Below are 21015 nucleotides of genomic sequence, written 5' to 3' on the forward strand. Positions count from 1 at the left end.
TTCTAGAGCTACTCATACTATCAGGTACGGTTATCATTGAAGAGAAGGATTACGCTCTGACTCATGTCCATCGGACTTTGACTTCTGTTTTGGTGCTTGTTGTGTTTGCATGTGACCGTTTCCCTCATACTTACCATTAAGATCTTATGTGCACCCAATGTATTTAAAAAATAAAAATCATTCTAATGAAGGTCATTGACAGCTGAAACGTCCCGATTTTAACTTGATTAGTGAAGCATGAAGATATTAATTGTGAGGGAGTCGCACCGGTTCCTCCCAAATGTCCTCATGATTTTGGGTTGCACCTCGTCTCTTTTGGCGGAGCTCCTTCTACTACTCTGTGACATGACATTTTCTTCAGTGTTGCTGTGTAATGAAAGTCCAATTCCCAGAATAGCTCTCTACAAGAGGTTTTGGTTGCTTTCTAAATAGCTCCCTATATAGTGCACTACTTTTGACCTGAACCCTAAGGAAATCCCTATGTGCCCTGGTCAGAAGTAGTGCACTATAAAAGGTATTAGGTTGTTTGACACATTTTTTCTGTACTCCAGCCATTTAAGATGTTGCCTTGTCAACCCCAGAGTCTGTGTCCCCCCGTCTTTGTGTCCCAGGAGTCAGAGTAAATGCCAAAGACAAGTGTCTCAATACTCTGCACCGGGCTGTGGCTTCCTGCAGTGAGGTACGTGTACTGATAGACACACCTGTGCATATGCGTTTTACTATTAAGTGTGTTGTGATTTTTAAAGACACTTTAAACAAAGTTGAACATGATTTGAACTGTGCTCCTGTAGGAGGCAGTCCAGGTGCTATTGAAACACTCTGCCGATGTGAACGCCAGGGACAAGAACTGGCAAACGCCGCTCCACATCGCTGCGGCCAATAAGGCGGTCCGCTGTGCCGAGGCGCTGGTCCCTCAGCAATGTGCGCCCGGTCCGACATGTTCACGACGCTGCACCATGCAGCGGACACCAAGAGGTTAGCAATTAGCAGGGACATGATTACACACTGTAGATTACACTTTATACCTGTCCTATCCCAAGGTTGAGTTCACGATGCATCCGATTACCTACATTGGTTGTATGTAGGGCTGTGACTGTTTTGGATGAAGACTGCCATGAAAATAAACTGTCAAAACCAACAAAAAAACACTTTTAATTAACTTTATTTTGATGGAGATATACTTTACCCATAGCAGCAGTGGTAACTATTTATTATTGTTTTGCTGACTTAGTCCATCTATTAAACTGTATACATCTCTTCTCCAATTATATTTTGATGCGCCACAATCAGCAGATCTGCTATACAGTTGAAATCAGAAGTTTATAGGTTGGAGTCATTAAAACTCGTTGTGCAACCATTCCACAAATTTCTTGTTAACTATAGTTTTGGCAAGTCATTTAGGACATTTACTTTGTGCATGACAAGTAATTTTTCCAACAATTGTTTACAGATTATTTCACTGTATTACAATTCCAGTGGGTCAGAAGGTTACATTCACTAAGTTGACTGTGCCTTTAAACAGCTTGGAAAATTCCAGAAAATGATGTCATGGCTTTAGAAGCTTCTGACAGGCTAATTTACATAATTTGAGTCAATTAGAGGTGTACCTGTGGATGTATTTCATGACCTACCTTCAAACTCAGTGGGAAAATCAAAAGAAATCAGCCAAGATCTCAGGCGGAAAAAAATGTAGACCTCCACAAGTCTGGTTCATCCTTGGGAGCAATTTCCAAATGCCTGAAGTTACCACGTTCATCTGTACAAACAATAGTACGCAAGTATAAACACCATGGGACCATGCAGCCGTCATACCGCTCAGAAAGGAGACGCATTCTGTCTCTTAGAGATGAACATACTTGGTGCGAAAAGTGCAAATCAATCCCAGAAAATCAGCAAAGTACCTTGTGAAGGTGGAGGGAACAGGTACAAAAGTATCTATATCCACAGTAAAACGAGTTCTATATAGACATAACCTGAAAGGCCGCTCAGCAAGGAAGAAGCCACTGCTCCAAAACCGCCATAAAAAGCCAGACTACGGTTTGCAACTGCACATGGGGACAAAGATTGTACTTTTGAGAAATGTCCTCTGGTTTGATGAAACAAAAACAGAACTGTTTTTGGCCATAATGACCATCGTTATGTTTGGAGGAAAAAGGGGGAGGCTTGCAAGCTAAAGAACACCATCCCAACCGTGAAGCACGGGGGTGGCAGCATCATGTTGTGGGGTGCTTTGCTGCAGGAGGGACTGGTGCACTTCATAAATAGATGGCATCATGAGAAAGGAAAATTATGTGGATGTATTGAAGCAACATCAAAAGTCAGGAAGTTAAAGCTTGGTCGCAAATGGGTCTTCCAAATGGACAATGACCCCCCAAGCATACTAACAAAGTTGTGGCAAAATGGCTTAAGGACAACAAAGTCAAGGTATTGGAGTGGCCATCACAAAGCCCTGACCTCAATCCCATAGAAAATGTGGGCAGAACTGAAAAAGCATTTGCAAGCAAGGAGGTCTGACTCAGTTACAGCAGCTCTGTCAGGAAGGAATGGGCCAAAATTCACTCTACTTATTGTGGGAAGCTTGTGGAAGGCTACCCAAAATACTAATTAAGAGTATGTAAACTTTTGACCTGCTGGGAATGTGGTGAAAGAAAAAACTATTTTTTGTTTTATTCTTAAAATAAAGTGATCCTAACTGACCTACGTCAAGGAATTTTTATTAGGATTAAATGTCAGGAATTGTGAAACTGAGTTTAAATGTATTTGGCTAAGGTGTAAACTTCCGACTTCAACTGTATGTGCTGATAGGAGAGAATCTATGAAGGTCAGTTCATTGGGGAGAGGGTGAGGTGAAATGTGGGGACTGGGGGGTAACTATAGTATCTATAGCCTACAGGCTGGGGGTGGGTGGTTAGCCTCTGCCCTTCACCGCGGACCTTTTTCATTGTTCCAGTAGGTCGGAGGAGTGAGGTGGAAAAGTCGGCTCTCATTGCAACAAAAAAAAAAAAAAGTGCATATTCACTGTCTATCCCTGGGTCAGTGCCACTTGAAAAATATTCTGCTAATCTCTGTAGTCATACAGTATAGTAGAATTGCATGATAATGAAAAAAAAGCCCCCCCCCCCAAAAAAGAGAAACATCTGACATAGCCTAACTCCACCACACGCTGCATTGAATAGTGAGAGTTAGTCTAAATGATGACTACTCAAATTAGTAATAGTCAGCTATCTTACATAAGTCCGTAAATGTGATTCATGGAATGCTTTAAAAAAAAAAATTGCTTCCCCTTAACGGTCTTGCTTAGGGGCCAGTAAGCTAAGCGTAAACACGCTAATGTTACGCCCGTCGGCTGTCAGTTATGTCGATGACTGTGTACATACAGCACGCCAATCACCGACACCGGAAGTCCCATGACCGTCACAGCTCTAGTTGTAGGCTTGAATTTGTTCAAGAGCGGCGTCAACGCCAGATTTTGCTTTAGTTTTCCTCAGCCTGTGTTTTGTTTCTCTCTCCTTTTCCTGTTAGATGGTGAGGCGGCTTCTCTCCAGAGAAGCCAACATTAATGCTTTTGACAAGGACCGCCAAGCAATCCACTGGGCTGCTTACATGGGTAATGAGTTGACCACATTTACATTCTGAATGTCCTTATCCCAGTGAGTGAATGGGCTGTGTGTTAGCCTCACAGCTCAGCTGTATGGTCCACCACTAGTGTTTTATTATGTCAGAATGATGGACAAAGTATGTTGATAAGATGTAGGTTTACAATTGTACTAACATGTAGCTTCAGCAGCAACGTCATCAGACGACCCAGTTGCAGCATCAGTAGAGTACTCATAGTCAGACGACATGCGCCTCAGATTACAGGTCATCATTTGCAGGAGTGCTACCATGATTTGGAGAGGCGTGGGATTCTACATCATTAGTCTCCAAATACTCTCGAGAAAAAACTAAAAGGGACAGATGTGTTGCTGTAGAATACCTGTCTGTTCTACACGGTCTAGGCCAAATTGCCATTTATGTTGACCAACATGCACGCCATGCAGTTCTAAAAGTATGTTTCAGGCCTTATCGTCTCTGGCATGTTTAGCGTCAGACCCTATGGATCGGAGCAAGGCCAGGGCATGCACAATGGAGACGTCATTTGATGACAGCTCTGAAAAATGTAGGTTAAGGTTTGACAACATTATTTAGACTGAGTTACTCTATGCTGTTGAATGAGTGTCAAACACAGCAGCACCATAGACAGTGACAAAGAACATAGCTAGAAGGGTTGCGGAAAGAAACACTTACCTCCAAGTCTCCTCTGCAGAGAGACTTGATCTTGCTTCTGGGACTTTCCAACAGGGTAACAAGAAACTGAGGAGAAAGTGTTGACAGAAGTTGAGTTCACACAAAATAGCTACATATATTAATAGCAGTGAAGAATAAAAGATGACCAACGCGGAAGATACAGACAGTCAAATATTAATACCCAATTTATAAAGTTAAGCATATTTACCAAACTAATCCCTTAAACATTAGTGAACCAACCTTTGACAACCCCCACAGTCATCACAACGAGCAGCAATTCTCTCACACCTCCCATGATGATGAAAGTAGTCTGTGTTATCAACAGGTAATGTCTTCCCATGGCCTGTATGAGGCTTATATATGACAAACATGGCTTAACGATCAATTAACAAGCTTGATTGAGTTGTTACGTTCAGATAGAAATAGACCATGTAGAACATATGTTGATTCTTATCAAGTTGGTGGGCAGGCAATCTTTTCTACTCCATATATTGCATTTATATCTGTAATGATTAACCCTAATGGTCTCAGATCAGCAGTAGAAAGAAGTATTCCTAATTATTTTAGGTGTAATCTTCAAAGATATTAGGGGGAAATAAACACTGTACCCAAATCCACGTTTTACGTTTTTCAGACAGTGAGAGAGAAGAGGGAGGGATAGGGGGAAGCACAACAGGCCCACACTCATCCTCTCGTACCACCAGGTTCCCTTCCAGCAGATACTGGACTTCAGAGGAACTTCTGCTGCTATACCCCATCTTTACCTTTACCCACAAAGGTCCTAAACGGTAGAAAGTGTCCGGCCAACAGACAGACGCACACCTTATGACGGCAATAACCTGTAGTCCAAGGGGATAGTAGCACTTCACTGAGAGCAAAACAGACAGGGACCAAAAGATGTGGAAGAAGCAATTAGGAGGCCTGCGTCTTGTGACCGTAGCGTACGTGTAGGTATGTACGGCAGGACCAAATCAGAGAGATAGGTACGAGCAAGCCCATGTAATGCTTTGTAGGTTAGCAGTAAAACCTTGAAATCAGCCCTTGCCTTGACAGGAAGCCAGTGTAGGGAGGCTAGCACTGGAGTAATATGATATATTTTTGGGGTTCTAGTCAGGATTCTAGCAGCCGTATTTAGCACTAACTGAAGTTTATTTAGTGCTTTATCCGGGTAGCCGGAAAGTAAGAGCATTGCAGTAGTCTAACCTAGAAGTGACAAAAGCATGGATACATTTTTCTGCATCATTTTTGGACAGAAAGTTTGATTTTTGCAATGTTACGTAGATGGAAAAAAGCTGTCCTTGAAACAGTCTTGATATGTTCTTCAAAAGAGAGATCAGGGTCCAGAGTAACGCCGAGGGCCTTCACAGTTTTATTTGAGACGACTGTACAGCCATTAAGATTAATTGTCAGATTCAACAGAAGATCTCTTTGTTTCTTGGGACCTAGAACAAGCATCTCTGTTTTGTCCGAGTTTAAAAGTAGAACGTTTGCAGCCATCCACTTCCTTATGTCTGAAACACATGCTTCTAGCGAGGGCAATTTTGGGGCTTCACCATGTTTCATTGAAATGTTCAGCTGTGTGTCATCCGCATAGCAGTGAAAGTTAACATTATGTTTTCGAATGACATCCCCAAGAGGTAAAATATATAGTGAAAATCAATAGTGGTCCTAAAACGGAACCTTGAGGAACATCGAAATTTACAGTTGATTTGTCAGAGGACAAACCATTCACAGAGACTGTAACAGTTTTCTTCTATCTCCTCCTCTGACGAGGAAGGCAGAGGCTGCGCAACAGCCTTTTCTAAACATTTTGAGAGGAATGGAAGATTCGATATAGGCCGATAGTTTTTTATATTTTCTGGGTCAAGGTTTGGCTTTTTCAAGAGAGGCTTTATTACTGCCACTTTTAGTGAGTTTGGTACACATCCGGTGGATAGAGAGCCGTTTATTATGTTCAACATAGGAGGGCCAAGCACAGGAAACAGCTCTTTCAGTAGTTTAGTTGGAATAGGGTCCAGTATGGAGCTTGAAGGTTTAGAGGCCATGATTATTTTCATCATTGTGTCAAGGGATATAGTACTAAAACACTTGAGTGTCTCTCTTGATCCTAGGTCCTGGCAGAGTTGTGCAGACTCAGGACAACTGAGCTTTGAAGGAATACGCAGATTTAAAGAGGAGTCCGTAATTTACTTTGTAATAATCATCTTTTCCTCAAAGAAGTTCATGAATTTATTACTGCTGAGGTGAAAGCCATCCTCTCTTGGGGAATGCTGCTTTTTAGTTAGCTTTGCGACAGTATCAAAAACGAATTTCGGATTGTTCTTATTTTCCTCAATTAAGTTGGAAAAATAGGATGATCGAGCAGCAGCAAGGGCTCTTCGATACTGCACGGTACTGTCTTTCCAAGCTAGTCGGAAGACTTCCAGTTTGGTGTGGCGCCATTTCCGTTCCAATTTTCTGGAAGCTTGCTTCAGAGCTCGGGTATTTTCTGTATACCAGGGAGCTAGTTTCTTATGAGAAATGTTTTTAGTTTTTAGGGGTGCAACTGCATCTAGGGTATTGCGCAAGGTTAAATTGAGTTCCTCAGTTAGGTGGTTAACTGATTTTTGTCCTCTGGCGTCCTTGGGTAGACAGAGGGAGTCTGGAAGGACATCAAGGAATCTTTGTGTTGTCTGTGAATTTATAGCACGACTTTTGATGTTCCTTGGTTGGGGTCTGAGCAGATTATTTGTTGCAATTGCAAACGTAATAAAATGGTGGTCCGATAGTCCAGGATTATGAGGGAAAACATTAAGATCCACAACATTTATTCCATGGGACAAAACTAGGTCCAGAGTATGACTGTGACAGTGAGTAGGTCCAGAGACATGTCGGCTGATTATTCGTTTTAAGTCTAATACTGCGGGTAATGGAGTCGCCAATGACTAGAGTTTTCAATTTGTCAGAGCTAATGGTGGGAAGCTTCGGCGTCTCTGACCCCGTAACGGGAGGAGTAGAGACAAGAGAAGGCTCGGCCTTTGACTCCGACTCGCTGCTTAATGGGGAAAACCGGTTGAAGTTTGTCGGCTGAATGAGCGACACCGGTTGAGCATTCCTACAGCATTTCTCTCCAGAAACCGTGAGAAAGTTGTCCGGCTGCGGGGACCGTGCGAGGGGATTTATACTAACGTTACTATCTGTACTTACTGGTGGCACAGACGCTGTTTCATCCTTTCCTACACTGAAATTACCCTTGCCTAACGATTGCGTCTGAAGCTGGGCTTGTAGCACAGCTATCCTCACCGTAAGGCGATCGTTCTCCTGTATGAGTACAGCGACTGCAATCAGCTTCAGAGGTGGCGTCGTCGCCAGACGGGCCGGTCGCAGCTTCAGAGGTGGCGGCGTCGCCAGACGGGCCGGTCGCAGCTTCAGAGGTGGCGGCGTCGCCAGACGGGCCGGTCGCAGCTTCAGAGGTGGCGGCGTCGCCAGACGGGCCGGTCGCAGCTTCAGAGGTGGCGGCGTCGCCAGACGGGCCGGTCGCAGCTTCAGAGGTGGCGGCGTCGCCAGACGGGCCGGTCGCAGCTTCAGAGGTGGCGGCGTCGTCCGAGGACATGCGCCTCAGCTTCTCCTCAGAGGACAGGGCATCATTTGCCGGAGAGCTACCATGGTTTGGAGAAGCTTGGGATTCTACTTCATTGGTCTCTAAATACTCTTGAGAAAAAACAAAAGGAACAGTTGGGTATTCTACAGCAACACATCTGTTCTACACGGTCTAGGCCAAATTGCTAATCGAATTTTGAGCAACATGAACCCTACAGTTTTCAAAGTATATGTTTCAGGCCGTACCTTCTCTGGCTTGTTTAGCGTCAGACCCTATGGATCGGAGCAAGGCCAGGGCATGCACAATGGAGACGTCATTTGATGACAGCTCTGAAAAATGTAGGTTAAGGTTTGACAACATTATTTAGACTGAGTTACTCTATGCTGTTGAATGAGTGTCAAACACAGCAGCACCATAGACAGTGACAAAGAACATAGCTAGAAGGGTTGCGGAAAGAAACACTTACCTCCAAGTCTCCTCTGCAGAGAGACTTGATCTTGCTTCTGGGACTTTCCAACAGGGTAACAAGAAACTGAGGAGAAAGTGTTGACAGAAGTTGAGTTCACACAAAATAGCTACATATATTAATAGCAGTGAAGAATAAAAGATGACCAACGCGGAAGATACAGACAGTCAAATATTAATACCCAACTTATAAAGTTAAGCATATTTACCAAACAAATCCCTTAAACATTAGTGAACCAACCTTTGACAACCCCCACAGTCATCACAACGAGCAGCAATTCTCTCACACCTCCCATGATCATGAAAATAGTCTGTGTTATCAACAGGTAATGTCTTCCCATGGCCTGTATGAGGCTTATATAGGCCACTAATGACCTTAGTTTACCTGACAAACATGGCTTAACGATCAATTAACAAGCTTGATTGAGTTGTTACGTTCAGATAGAAATAGACCATGTAGAACATATGTTGATTCTTATCAAGTTGGTGGGCAGGCAATCTTTTCTACTCCATATATTGCATTTATATCTGTAATGATTAACCCTAATGGTCTCAGATCAGCAGTAGAAAGAAGTTTTCCTAATTATTTTAGGTGTAATCTTCAAAGATATTAGGGGGAAATAAACACTGTACCCAAATCCACGTTTTACGTTTTTCAGACAGTGAGAGAGAAGAGGGAGGGATAGGGGGAAGCACAACAGGCCCACACTCATCCTCTCGTACCACCAGGTTTCCTTCCAGCAGATACTGGACTTCAGAGGAACTTCTGCTGCTATACCCCATCTTTACCTTTACCCACAAAGGTCCTAAACGGTAGAAAGTGTCCGGCCAACAGACAGACGCACACCTTATGACGGCAATAACCTGTAGTCCAAGGGGATAGTAGCACTTCACTGAGAGCAAAACAGACAGGGACCAAAAGATGTGGAAGAAGCAATTAGGAGGCCTGCGTCTTGTGACCGTAGCGTACGTGTAGGTATGTACGGCAGGACCAAATCAGAGAGATAGGTACGAGCAAGCCCATGTAATGCTTTGTAGGTTAGCAGTAAAACCTTGAAATCAGCCCTTGCCTTGACAGGAAGCCAGTGTAGGGAGGCTAGCACTGGAGTAATATGATATATTTTTGGGGTTCTAGTCAGGATTCTAGCAGCCGTATTTAGCACTAACTGAAGTTTATTTAGTGCTTTATCCGGGTAGCCGGAAAGTAAGAGCATTGCAGTAGTCTAACCTAGAAGTGACAAAAGCATGGATACATTTTTCTGCATCATTTTTGGACAGAAAGTTTGATTTTTGCAATGTTACGTAGATGGAAAAAAGCTGTCCTTGAAACAGTCTTGATATGTTCTTCAAAAGAGAGATCAGGGTCCAGAGTAACGCCGAGGGCCTTCACAGTTTTATTTGAGACGACTGTACAGCCATTAAGATTAATTGTCAGATTCAACAGAAGATCTCTTTGTTTCTTGGGACCTAGAACAAGCATCTCTGTTTTGTCCGAGTTTAAAAGTAGAACGTTTGCAGCCATCCACTTCCTTATGTCTGAAACACATGCTTCTAGCGAGGGCAATTTTGGGGCTTCACCATGTTTCATTGAAATGTTCAGCTGTGTGTCATCCGCATAGCAGTGAAAGTTAACATTATGTTTTCGAATGACATCCCCAAGAGGTAAAATATATAGTGAAAATCAATAGTGGTCCTAAAACGGAACCTTGAGGAACATCGAAATTTACAGTTGATTTGTCAGAGGACAAACCATTCACAGAGACTGTAACAGTTTTCTTCTATCTCCTCCTCTGACGAGGAAGGCAGAGGCTGCGCAACAGCCTTTTCTAAACATTTTGAGAGGAATGGAAGATTCGATATAGGCCGATAGTTTTTTATATTTTCTGGGTCAAGGTTTGGCTTTTTCAAGAGAGGCTTTATTACTGCCACTTTTAGTGAGTTTGGTACACATCCGGTGGATAGAGAGCCGTTTATTATGTTCAACATAGGAGGGCCAAGCACAGGAAACAGCTCTTTCAGTAGTTTAGTTGGAATAGGGTCCAGTATGGAGCTTGAAGGTTTAGAGGCCATGATTATTTTCATCATTGTGTCAAGGGATATAGTACTAAAACACTTGAGTGTCTCTCTTGATCCTAGGTCCTGGCAGAGTTGTGCAGACTCAGGACAACTGAGCTTTGAAGGAATACGCAGATTTAAAGAGGAGTCCGTAATTTACTTTGTAATAATCATCTTTTCCTCAAAGAAGTTCATGAATTTATTACTGCTGAGGTGAAAGCCATCCTCTCTTGGGGAATGCTGCTTTTTAGTTAGCTTTGCGACAGTATCAAAAACGAATTTCGGATTGTTCTTATTTTCCTCAATTAAGTTGGAAAAATAGGATGATCGAGCAGCAGCAAGGGCTCTTCGATACTGCACGGTACTGTCTTTCCAAGCTAGTCGGAAGACTTCCAGTTTGGTGTGGCGCCATTTCCGTTCCAATTTTCTGGAAGCTTGCTTCAGAGCTCGGGTATTTTCTGTATACCAGGGAGCTAGTTTCTTATGAGAAATGTTTTTAGTATTTAGGGGTGCAACTGCATCTAGGGTATTGCGCAAGGTTAAATTGAGTTCCTCAGTTAGGTGGTTAACTGATTTTTGTCCTCTGGCGTCCTTGGGTAGACAGAGGGAGTCTGGAAGGACATCAAGGAATCTTTGTGTTGTCTGTGAATTTATAGCACGACTTTTGATGTTCCTTGGTTGGGGTCTGAGCAGATTATTTGTTGCAATTGCAAACGTAATAAAATGGTGGTCCGATAGTCCAGGATTATGAGGGAAAACATTAAGATCCACAACATTTATTCCATGGGACAAAACTAGGTCCAGAGTATGACTGTGACAGTGAGTAGGTCCAGAGACATGTCGGCTGATTATTCGTTTTAAGTCTAATACTGCGGGTAATGGAGTCGCCAATGACTAGAGTTTTCAATTTGTCAGAGCTAATGGTGGGAAGCTTCGGCGTCTCTGACCCCGTAACGGGAGGAGTAGAGACAAGAGAAGGCTCGGCCTTTGACTCCGACTCGCTGCTTAATGGGGAAAACCGGTTGAAGTTTGTCGGCTGAATGAGCGACACCGGTTGAGCATTCCTACAGCATTTCTCTCCAGAAACCGTGAGAAAGTTGTCCGGCTGCGGGGACCGTGCGAGGGGATTTATACTAACGTTACTATCTGTACTTACTGGTGGCACAGACGCTGTTTCATCCTTTCCTACACTGAAATTACCCTTGCCTAACGATTGCGTCTGAAGCTGGGCTTGTAGCACAGCTATCCTCACCGTAAGGCGATCGTTCTCCTGTATGAGTACAGCGACTGCAATCAGCTTCAGAGGTGGCGTCGTCGCCAGACGGGCCGGTCGCAGCTTCAGAGGTGGCGGCGTCGCCAGACGGGCCGGTCGCAGCTTCAGAGGTGGCGGCGTCGCCAGACGGGCCGGTCGCAGCTTCAGAGGTGGCGGCGTCGCCAGACGGGCCGGTCGCAGCTTCAGAGGTGGCGGCGTCGCCAGACGGGCCGGTCGCAGCTTCAGAGGTGGCGGCGTCGCCAGACGGGCCGGTCGCAGCTTCAGAGGTGGCGGCGTCGCCAGACGGGCCGGTCGCAGCTTCAGAGGTGGCGGCGTCGTCCGAGGACATGCGCCTCAGCTTCTCCTCAGAGGACAGGGCATCATTTGCCGGAGAGCTACCATGGTTTGGAGAAGCTTGGGATTCTACTTCATTGGTCTCTAAATACTCTTGAGAAAAAACAAAAGGAACAGTTGGGTATTCTACAGCAACACATCTGTTCTACACGGTCTAGGCCAAATTGCTAATCGAATTTTGAGCAACATGAACCCTACAGTTTTCAAAGTATATGTTTCAGGCCGTACCTTCTCTGGCTTGTTTAGCGTCAGACCCTATGGATCGGAGCAAGGCCAGGGCATGCACAATGGAGACGTCATTTGATGACAGCTCTGAAAAATGTAGGTTAAGGTTTGACAACATTATTTAGACTGAGTTACTCTATGCTGTTGAATGAGTGTCAAACACAGCAGCACCATAGACAGTGACAAAGAACATAGCTAGAAGGGTTGCGGAAAGAAACACTTACCTCCAAGTCTCCTCTGCAGAGAGACTTGATCTTGCTTCTGGGACTTTCCAACAGGGTAACAAGAAACTGAGGAGAAAGTGTTGACAGAAGTTGAGTTCACACAAAATAGCTACATATATTAATAGCAGTGAAGAATAAAAGATGACCAACGCGGAAGATACAGACAGTCAAATATTAATACCCAACTTATAAAGTTAAGCATATTTACCAAACAAATCCCTTAAACATTAGTGAACCAACCTTTGACAACCCCCACAGTCATCACAACGAGCAGCAATTCTCTCACACCTCCCATGATCATGAAAATAGTCTGTGTTATCAACAGGTAATGTCTTCCCATGGCCTGTATGAGGCTTATATAGGCCACTAATGACCTTAGTTTACCTGACAAACATGGCTTAACGATCAATTAACAAGCTTGATTGAGTTGTTACGTTCAGATAGAAATAGACCATGTAGAACATATGTTGATTCTTATCAAGTTGGTGGGCAGGCAATCTTTTCTACTCCATATATTGCATTTATATCTGTAATGATTAACCCTAATGGTCTCAGATCAGCAGTAGAAAGAAGTATTCCTAATTATTTTAGGTGTAATCTTCAAAGATATTAGGGGGAAATAAACACTGTACCCAAATCCACGTTTTACGTTTTTCAGACAGTGAGAGAGAAGAGGGAGGGATAGGGGGAAGCACAACAGGCCCACACTCATCCTCTCGTACCACCAGGTTCCCTTCCAGCAGATACTGGACTTCAGAGGAACTTCTGCTGCTATACCCCATCTTTACCTTTACCCACAAAGGTCCTAAACGGTAGAAAGTGTCCGGCCAACAGACAGACGCACACCTTATGACGGCAATAACCTGTAGTCCAAGGGGATAGTAGCACTTCACTGAGAGCAAAACAGACAGGGACCAAAAGATGTGGAAGAAGCAATTAGGAGGCCTGCGTCTTGTGACCGTAGCGTACGTGTAGGTATGTACGGCAGGACCAAATCAGAGAGATAGGTACGAGCAAGCCCATGTAATGCTTTGTAGGTTAGCAGTAAAACCTTGAAATCAGCCCTTGCCTTGACAGGAAGCCAGTGTAGGGAGGCTAGCACTGGAGTAATATGATATATTTTTGGGGTTCTAGTCAGGATTCTAGCAGCCGTATTTAGCACTAACTGAAGTTTATTTAGTGCTTTATCCGGGTAGCCGGAAAGTAAGAGCATTGCAGTAGTCTAACCTAGAAGTGACAAAAGCATGGATACATTTTTCTGCATCATTTTTGGACAGAAAGTTTGATTTTTGCAATGTTACGTAGATGGAAAAAAGCTGTCCTTGAAACAGTCTTGATATGTTCTTCAAAAGAGAGATCAGGGTCCAGAGTAACGCCGAGGGCCTTCACAGTTTTATTTGAGACGACTGTACAGCCATTAAGATTAATTGTCAGATTCAACAGAAGATCTCTTTGTTTCTTGGGACCTAGAACAAGCATCTCTGTTTTGTCCGAGTTTAAAAGTAGAACGTTTGCAGCCATCCACTTCCTTATGTCTGAAACACATGCTTCTAGCGAGGGCAATTTTGGGGCTTCACCATGTTTCATTGAAATGTTCAGCTGTGTGTCATCCGCATAGCAGTGAAAGTTAACATTATGTTTTCGAATGACATCCCCAAGAGGTAAAATATATAGTGAAAATCAATAGTGGTCCTAAAACGGAACCTTGAGGAACATCGAAATTTACAGTTGATTTGTCAGAGGACAAACCATTCACAGAGACTGTAACAGTTTTCTTCTATCTCCTCCTCTGACGAGGAAGGCAGAGGCTGCGCAACAGCCTTTTCTAAACATTTTGAGAGGAATGGAAGATTCGATATAGGCCGATAGTTTTTTATATTTTCTGGGTCAAGGTTTGGCTTTTTCAAGAGAGGCTTTATTACTGCCACTTTTAGTGAGTTTGGTACACATCCGGTGGATAGAGAGCCGTTTATTATGTTCAACATAGGAGGGCCAAGCACAGGAAACAGCTCTTTCAGTAGTTTAGTTGGAATAGGGTCCAGTATGGAGCTTGAAGGTTTAGAGGCCATGATTATTTTCATCATTGTGTCAAGGGATATAGTACTAAAACACTTGAGTGTCTCTCTTGATCCTAGGTCCTGGCAGAGTTGTGCAGACTCAGGACAACTGAGCTTTGAAGGAATACGCAGATTTAAAGAGGAGTCCGTAATTTACTTTGTAATAATCATCTTTTCCTCAAAGAAGTTCATGAATTTATTACTGCTGAGGTGAAAGCCATCCTCTCTTGGGGAATGCTGCTTTTTAGTTAGCTTTGCGACAGTATCAAAAACGAATTTCGGATTGTTCTTATTTTCCTCAATTAAGTTGGAAAAATAGGATGATCGAGCAGCAGCAAGGGCTCTTCGATACTGCACGGTACTGTCTTTCCAAGCTAGTCGGAAGACTTCCAGTTTGGTGTGGCGCCATTTCCGTTCCAATTTTCTGGAAGCTTGCTTCAGAGCTCGGGTATTTTCTGTATACCAGGGAGCTAGTTTCTTATGAGAAATGTTTTTAGTATTTAGGGGTGCAACTGCATCTAGGGTATTGCGCAAGGTTAAATTGAGTTCCTCAGTTAGGTGGTTAACTGATTTTTGTCCTCTGGCGTCCTTGGGTAGACAGAGGGAGTCTGGAAGGACATCAAGGAATCTTTGTGTTGTCTGTGAATTTATAGCACGACTTTTGATGTTCCTTGGTTGGGGTCTGAGCAGATTATTTGTTGCAATTGCAAACGTAATAAAATGGTGGTCCGATAGTCCAGGATTATGAGGGAAAACATTAAGATCCACAACATTTATTCCATGGGACAAAACTAGGTCCAGAGTATGACTGTGACAGTGAGTAGGTCCAGAGACATGTCGGCTGATTATTCGTTTTAAGTCTAATACTGCGGGTAATGGAGTCGCCAATGACTAGAGTTTTCAATTTGTCAGAGCTAATGGTGGGAAGCTTCGGCGTCTCTGACCCCGTAACGGGAGGAGTAGAGACAAGAGAAGGCTCGGCCTTTGACTCCGACTCGCTGCTTAATGGGGAAAACCGGTTGAAGTTTGTCGGCTGAATGAGCGACACCGGTTGAGCATTCCTACAGCATTTCTCTCCAGAAACCGTGAGAAAGTTGTCCGGCTGCGGGGACCGTGCGAGGGGATTTATACTAACGTTACTATCTGTACTTACTGGTGGCACAGACGCTGTTTCATCCTTTCCTACACTGAAATTACCCTTGCCTAACGATTGCGTCTGAAGCTGGGCTTGTAGCACAGCTATCCTCACCGTAAGGCGATCGTTCTCCTGTATGAGTACAGCGACTGCAATTAGAAGGCATCATGTTAATGTTACTACTTAGCTTCGGCTGTTGGAGGTCCTGACGAACCATGTCCAGATAAAGCGTCCGGAGTATGAGGATTCTGTGTTATGCACTATAGCCCGTTACCATATGTGATTTAATATTATCTGCTGTTGGCTTGTGTGGATGTATGTATGTGTTATGCAACATAGCTGACTTGAACCATTGTTCAGTTTCAGGGCCATGGGCCTTTCTCATGATGGAAAAATACAGAACTGTGCAATGAGTTGGGGGGGGGGCACATTCAGAACAGTCTTTTGTTAGATAACAGGAGCCAGGTGCCTGATAACTGCATATTCTACACAGCTACAACGACTGACCGCTGAAGCGCTTAAGGGGCTGGGACCAGCCTCTGCGCCAACAATCAACGATAGGCTGGGTGAGTCTAAACCACGCCCAGTCTACTCTGACAGGCCGGCTCGGAAGCAGGAACTACTGTCAGAGTATATTAAATATCTTTGTCAGGAACAAGTCAGTTCTGTTTTGCCCTGCGAGGTGGGACAGAGCCCATATATACGAAAATTGCATTTACCACTTATTGCTTAGCTAATAAAAGCCTCATTGTGATATTTATCCTGATACCAGATTCGAATTGACGCAACCCTGACACGAGTGAAAAAATTGAGGGAAAAACCAAAAATATAAACGGTAATTAAAAAGTAAAAACCGTAAAGTTGTCAGGTAGCAAAGTAGGCAACAAAACACGTAAACAAGTCTGCAAGTTGTGACCGGAAATGGCGTCAAAATGCTGTTGAGGTATCATGTGATGCTACTAGCATAAATGGACCAACACTGAGCACATGTAGCTTAAGTCAATTGGTAATTTAAAACACAGGGGTCTGAGTAATATTGCTGGCGCATGGATATAATGCAAAATAAATGTTGCCATCACCCCAGTTACTCAAGTCAGGTCATACACCTCAACTCCAAGTAGGAACCACCAAAACAATACAGAGGACACAAGTATTACAGTTAATGTTTAATTGAGCCAAAACAAGCAAATGCAGTTACACACTGGACTAGAGTACCCATGAACTCTTGCATGTCCCACGTCAGATATCCATGGCGTCGTCGCCGGACGGGCCGGTCGCAGCTTCAGAGGTGGCGTCGTCGCCAGACGGGCCGGTCGCAGCTTCAGAGGTGGCGTCGTCGCCAGACGGGCCGGTCGCAGCTTCAGAGGTGGCGTCGTCGCCAGACGGGCCGGTCGCAGCTTCAGAGGTGGCGTCGTCGCCAGACGGGCCGGTCGCAGCTTCAGAGGTGGCGTCGTCGCCAGACGGGCCGGTCGCAGCTTCAGAGGTGGCGTCGTCGCCAGACGGGCCGGTCGCAGCTTCAGAGGTGGCGTCGTCGCCAGACGGGCCGGTCGCAGCTTCAGAGGTGGCGTCGTCGCCAGACGGGCCGGTCGCAGCTTCAGAGGTGGCGTCGTCGCCAGACGGGCCGGTCGCAGCTTCAGAGGTGGCGTCGTCGCCAGACGGGCCGGTCGCAGCTTCAGAGGTGGCGTCGTCGCCAGACGGGCCGGTCGCAGCTTCAGAGGTGGCGTCGTCGCCAGACGGGCCGGTCGCAGCTTCAGAGGTGGCGTCGTCGCCAGACGGGCCGGTCGCAGCTTCAGAGGTGGCGTCGTCGCCAGACGGGCCGGTCGCAGCTTCAGAGGTGGCGTCGTCGCCAGACGGGCCGGTCGCAGCTTCAGAGGTGGCGTCGTCGCCAGACGGGCCGGTCGCAGCTTCAGAGGTGGCGTCGTCGCCAGACGGGCCGGTCGCAGCTTCAGAGGTGGCGTCGTCGCCAGACGGGCCGGTCGCAGCTTCAGAGGTGGCGTCGTCGCCAGACGGGCCGGTCGCAGCTTCAGAGGTGGCGTCGTCGCCAGACGGGCCGGTCGCAGCTTCAGAGGTGGCGTCGTCGCCAGACGGGCCGGTCGCAGCTTCAGAGGTGGCGTCGTCGCCAGACGGGCCGGTCGCAGCTTCAGAGGTGGCGTCGTCGCCAGACGGGCCGGTCGCAGCTTCAGAGGTGGCGTCGTCGCCAGACGGGCCGGTCGCAGCTTCAGAGGTGGCGTCGTCGCCAGACGGGCCGGTCGCAGCTTCAGAGGTGGCGTCGTCGCCAGACGGGCCGGTCGCAGCTTCAGAGGTGGCGTCGTCGCCAGACGGGCCGGTCGCAGCTTCAGAGGTGGCGTCGTCGCCAGACGGGCCGGTCGCAGCTTCAGAGGTGGCGTCGTCGCCAGACGGGCCGGTCGCAGCTTCAGAGGTGGCGTCGTCGCCAGACGGGCCGGTCGCAGCTTCAGAGGTGGCGTCGTCGCCAGACGGGCCGGTCGCAGCTTCAGAGGTGGCGTCGTCGCCAGACGGGCCGGTCGCAGCTTCAGAGGTGGCGTCGTCGCCAGACGGGCCGGTCGCAGCTTCAGAGGTGGCGTCGTCGCCAGACGGGCCGGTCGCAGCTTCAGAGGTGGCGTCGTCGCCAGACGGGCCGGTCGCAGCTTCAGAGGTGGCGTCGTCGCCAGACGGGCCGGTCGCAGCTTCAGAGGTGGCGTCGTCGCCAGACGGGCCGGTCGCAGCTTCAGAGGTGGCGTCGTCGCCAGACGGGCCGGTCGCAGCTTCAGAGGTGGCGTCGTCGCCAGACGGGCCGGTCGCAGCTTCAGAGGTGGCGTCGTCGCCAGACGGGCCGGTCGCAGCTTCAGAGGTGGCGTCGTCGCCAGACGGGCCGGTCGCAGCTTCAGAGGTGGCGTCGTCGCCAGACGGGCCGGTCGCAGCTTCAGAGGTGGCGTCGTCGCCAGACGGGCCGGTCGCAGCTTCAGAGGTGGCGTCGTCGCCAGACGGGCCGGTCGCAGCTTCAGAGGTGGCGTCGTCGCCAGACGGGCCGGTCGCAGCTTCAGAGGTGGCGTCGTCGCCAGACGGGCCGGTCGCAGCTTCAGAGGTGGCGTCGTCGCCAGACGGGCCGGTCGCAGCTTCAGAGGTGGCGTCGTCGCCAGACGGGCCGGTCGCAGCTTCAGAGGTGGCGTCGTCGCCAGACGGGCCGGTCGCAGCTTCAGAGGTGGCGTCGTCGCCAGACGGGCCGGTCGCAGCTTCAGAGGTGGCGTCGTCGCCAGACGGGCCGGTCGCAGCTTCAGAGGTGGCGTCGTCGCCAGACGGGCCGGTCGCAGCTTCAGAGGTGGCGTCGTCGCCAGACGGGCCGGTCGCAGCTTCAGAGGTGGCGTCGTCGCCAGACGGGCCGGTCGCAGCTTCAGAGGTGGCGTCGTCGCCAGACGGGCCGGTCGCAGCTTCAGAGGTGGCGTCGTCGCCAGACGGGCCGGTCGCAGCTTCAGAGGTGGCGTCGTCGCCAGACGGGCCGGTCGCAGCTTCAGAGGTGGCGTCGTCGCCAGACGGGCCGGTCGCAGCTTCAGAGGTGGCGTCGTCGCCAGACGGGCCGGTCGCAGCTTCAGAGGTGGCGTCGTCGCCAGACGGGCCGGTCGCAGCTTCAGAGGTGGCGTCGTCGCCAGACGGGCCGGTCGCAGCTTCAGAGGTGGCGTCGTCGCCAGACGGGCCGGTCGCAGCTTCAGAGGTGGCGTCGTCGCCAGACGGGCCGGTCGCAGCTTCAGAGGTGGCGTCGTCGCCAGACGGGCCGGTCGCAGCTTCAGAGGTGGCGTCGTCGCCAGACGGGCCGGTCGCAGCTTCAGAGGTGGCGTCGTCGCCAGACGGGCCGGTCGCAGCTTCAGAGGTGGCGTCGTCGCCAGACGGGCCGGTCGCAGCTTCAGAGGTGGCGTCGTCGCCAGACGGGCCGGTCGCAGCTTCAGAGGTGGCGTCGTCGCCAGACGGGCCGGTCGCAGCTTCAGAGGTGGCGTCGTCGCCAGACGGGCCGGTCGCAGCTTCAGAGGTGGCGTCGTCGCCAGACGGGCCGGTCGCAGCTTCAGAGGTGGCGTCGTCGCCAGACGGGCCGGTCGCAGCTTCAGAGGTGGCGTCGTCGCCAGACGGGCCGGTCGCAGCTTCAGAGGTGGCGTCGTCGCCAGACGGGCCGGTCGCAGCGTCAGAGGTGGCGTCGTCCGAGGACATGCGCCTCAGCTTCTCCTCAGAGGACAGGGCATCATTTGCCGGAGAGCTACCATGGTTTTGGAGAAGCTTGGGATTCTACTTCATTGGTCTCTAATACTCTTGAGAAAAACAAAGGAACAGTTGGGTATTCTACAGCAACACATCTGTTCTACACGTCCTAGGCCAAATTGCTAATCGAATTTTGAGCAACATGAACCCTACAGTTTTCAAAGTATATGTTTCAGGCCGTACCTTCTCTGGCTTGTTTAGCGTCAGACCCTATGGATCGGAGCAAGGCCGAGGGCATGCACAATGGAGACGTCATTTGATGACAGCTCAAATGGAGACGTCATTTGATGACAGCTCGGAAAAATGTAGGTTAAGGTTTGACAACATTATTTAGACTGAGTTACTCTATGCTGTTGAATGAGTGTCAAACACAGCAGCACCATAGACAGTGACAAGAACATAGCTAGAAGGGTTGCGGAAAGAAAACACTTACCTCCAAGTCTCCTCTGCAGAGAGACTTGATCTTGCTTCTGGGACTTTCCAACAGGGTAACAAGAAACTGAGGAGAAAAGTGTTGACAGAAGTTGAGTTCACACAAAATAGCTACATATATTAATAGCAGTGAAGAATAAAAGATGACCAACGCGGAAGATACAGACAGTCAAATATTAATACCCAACTTATAAAGTTAAGCATATTTACCAAACAAATCCCTTAAACATTAGTGAACCAACCTTTGACAACCCCCACAGTCATCACAACGAGCAAGCAATTCTCTCACACCTCCCATGATCATGAAAATAGTCTGTGTTATCAACAGGTAATGTCTTCCCATGGCCTGTATGAGGCTTATATAGGCCACTAATGACCTTAGTTTACCTGACAAACATGGCTTAACGATCAATTAACAAGCTTGATTGAGTTGTTACGTTCAGATAGAAATAGACCATGTAGAACATATGTTGATTCTTATCAAGTTGGTGGGCAGGCAATCTTTTCTACTCCATATATTGCATTTATATCTGTAATGATTAACCCTAATGGTCTCAGATCAGCAGTAGAAAGAAGTATTCCTAATTATTTTAGGTGTAATCTTCAAAGATATTAGGGGGAAATAAACACTGTACCCAAATCCACGTTTTACGTTTTTCAGACAGTGAGAGAGAAGAGGGAGGGATAGGGGGAAGCACAACAGGCCC

The 21015-nt window shown here is 47.5% G+C and overlaps 1 long non-coding RNA gene across 1 annotated transcript; it reads right to left on the minus strand.

Annotated features, from left to right (window-relative positions):
• Window positions 1–4065: 4065 nt before the first annotated feature.
• LOC118960344 lies at window positions 4066–20589 on the minus strand. Its single transcript, XR_005048440.1, has 3 exons — window positions 20551–20589; window positions 20310–20375; window positions 4066–4150 (listed from the first exon to the last, which is right to left on the minus strand). It is a non-coding gene; the product is annotated as an uncharacterized LOC118960344 (long non-coding RNA).
• Window positions 20590–21015: the final 426 nt, after the last annotated feature.

This window comes from Oncorhynchus mykiss, unplaced genomic scaffold, assembly GCF_013265735.2.
Source record: "Oncorhynchus mykiss isolate Arlee unplaced genomic scaffold, USDA_OmykA_1.1 un_scaffold_595, whole genome shotgun sequence".
Taxonomy (NCBI): Eukaryota; Metazoa; Chordata; class Actinopteri; order Salmoniformes; family Salmonidae; genus Oncorhynchus; species Oncorhynchus mykiss.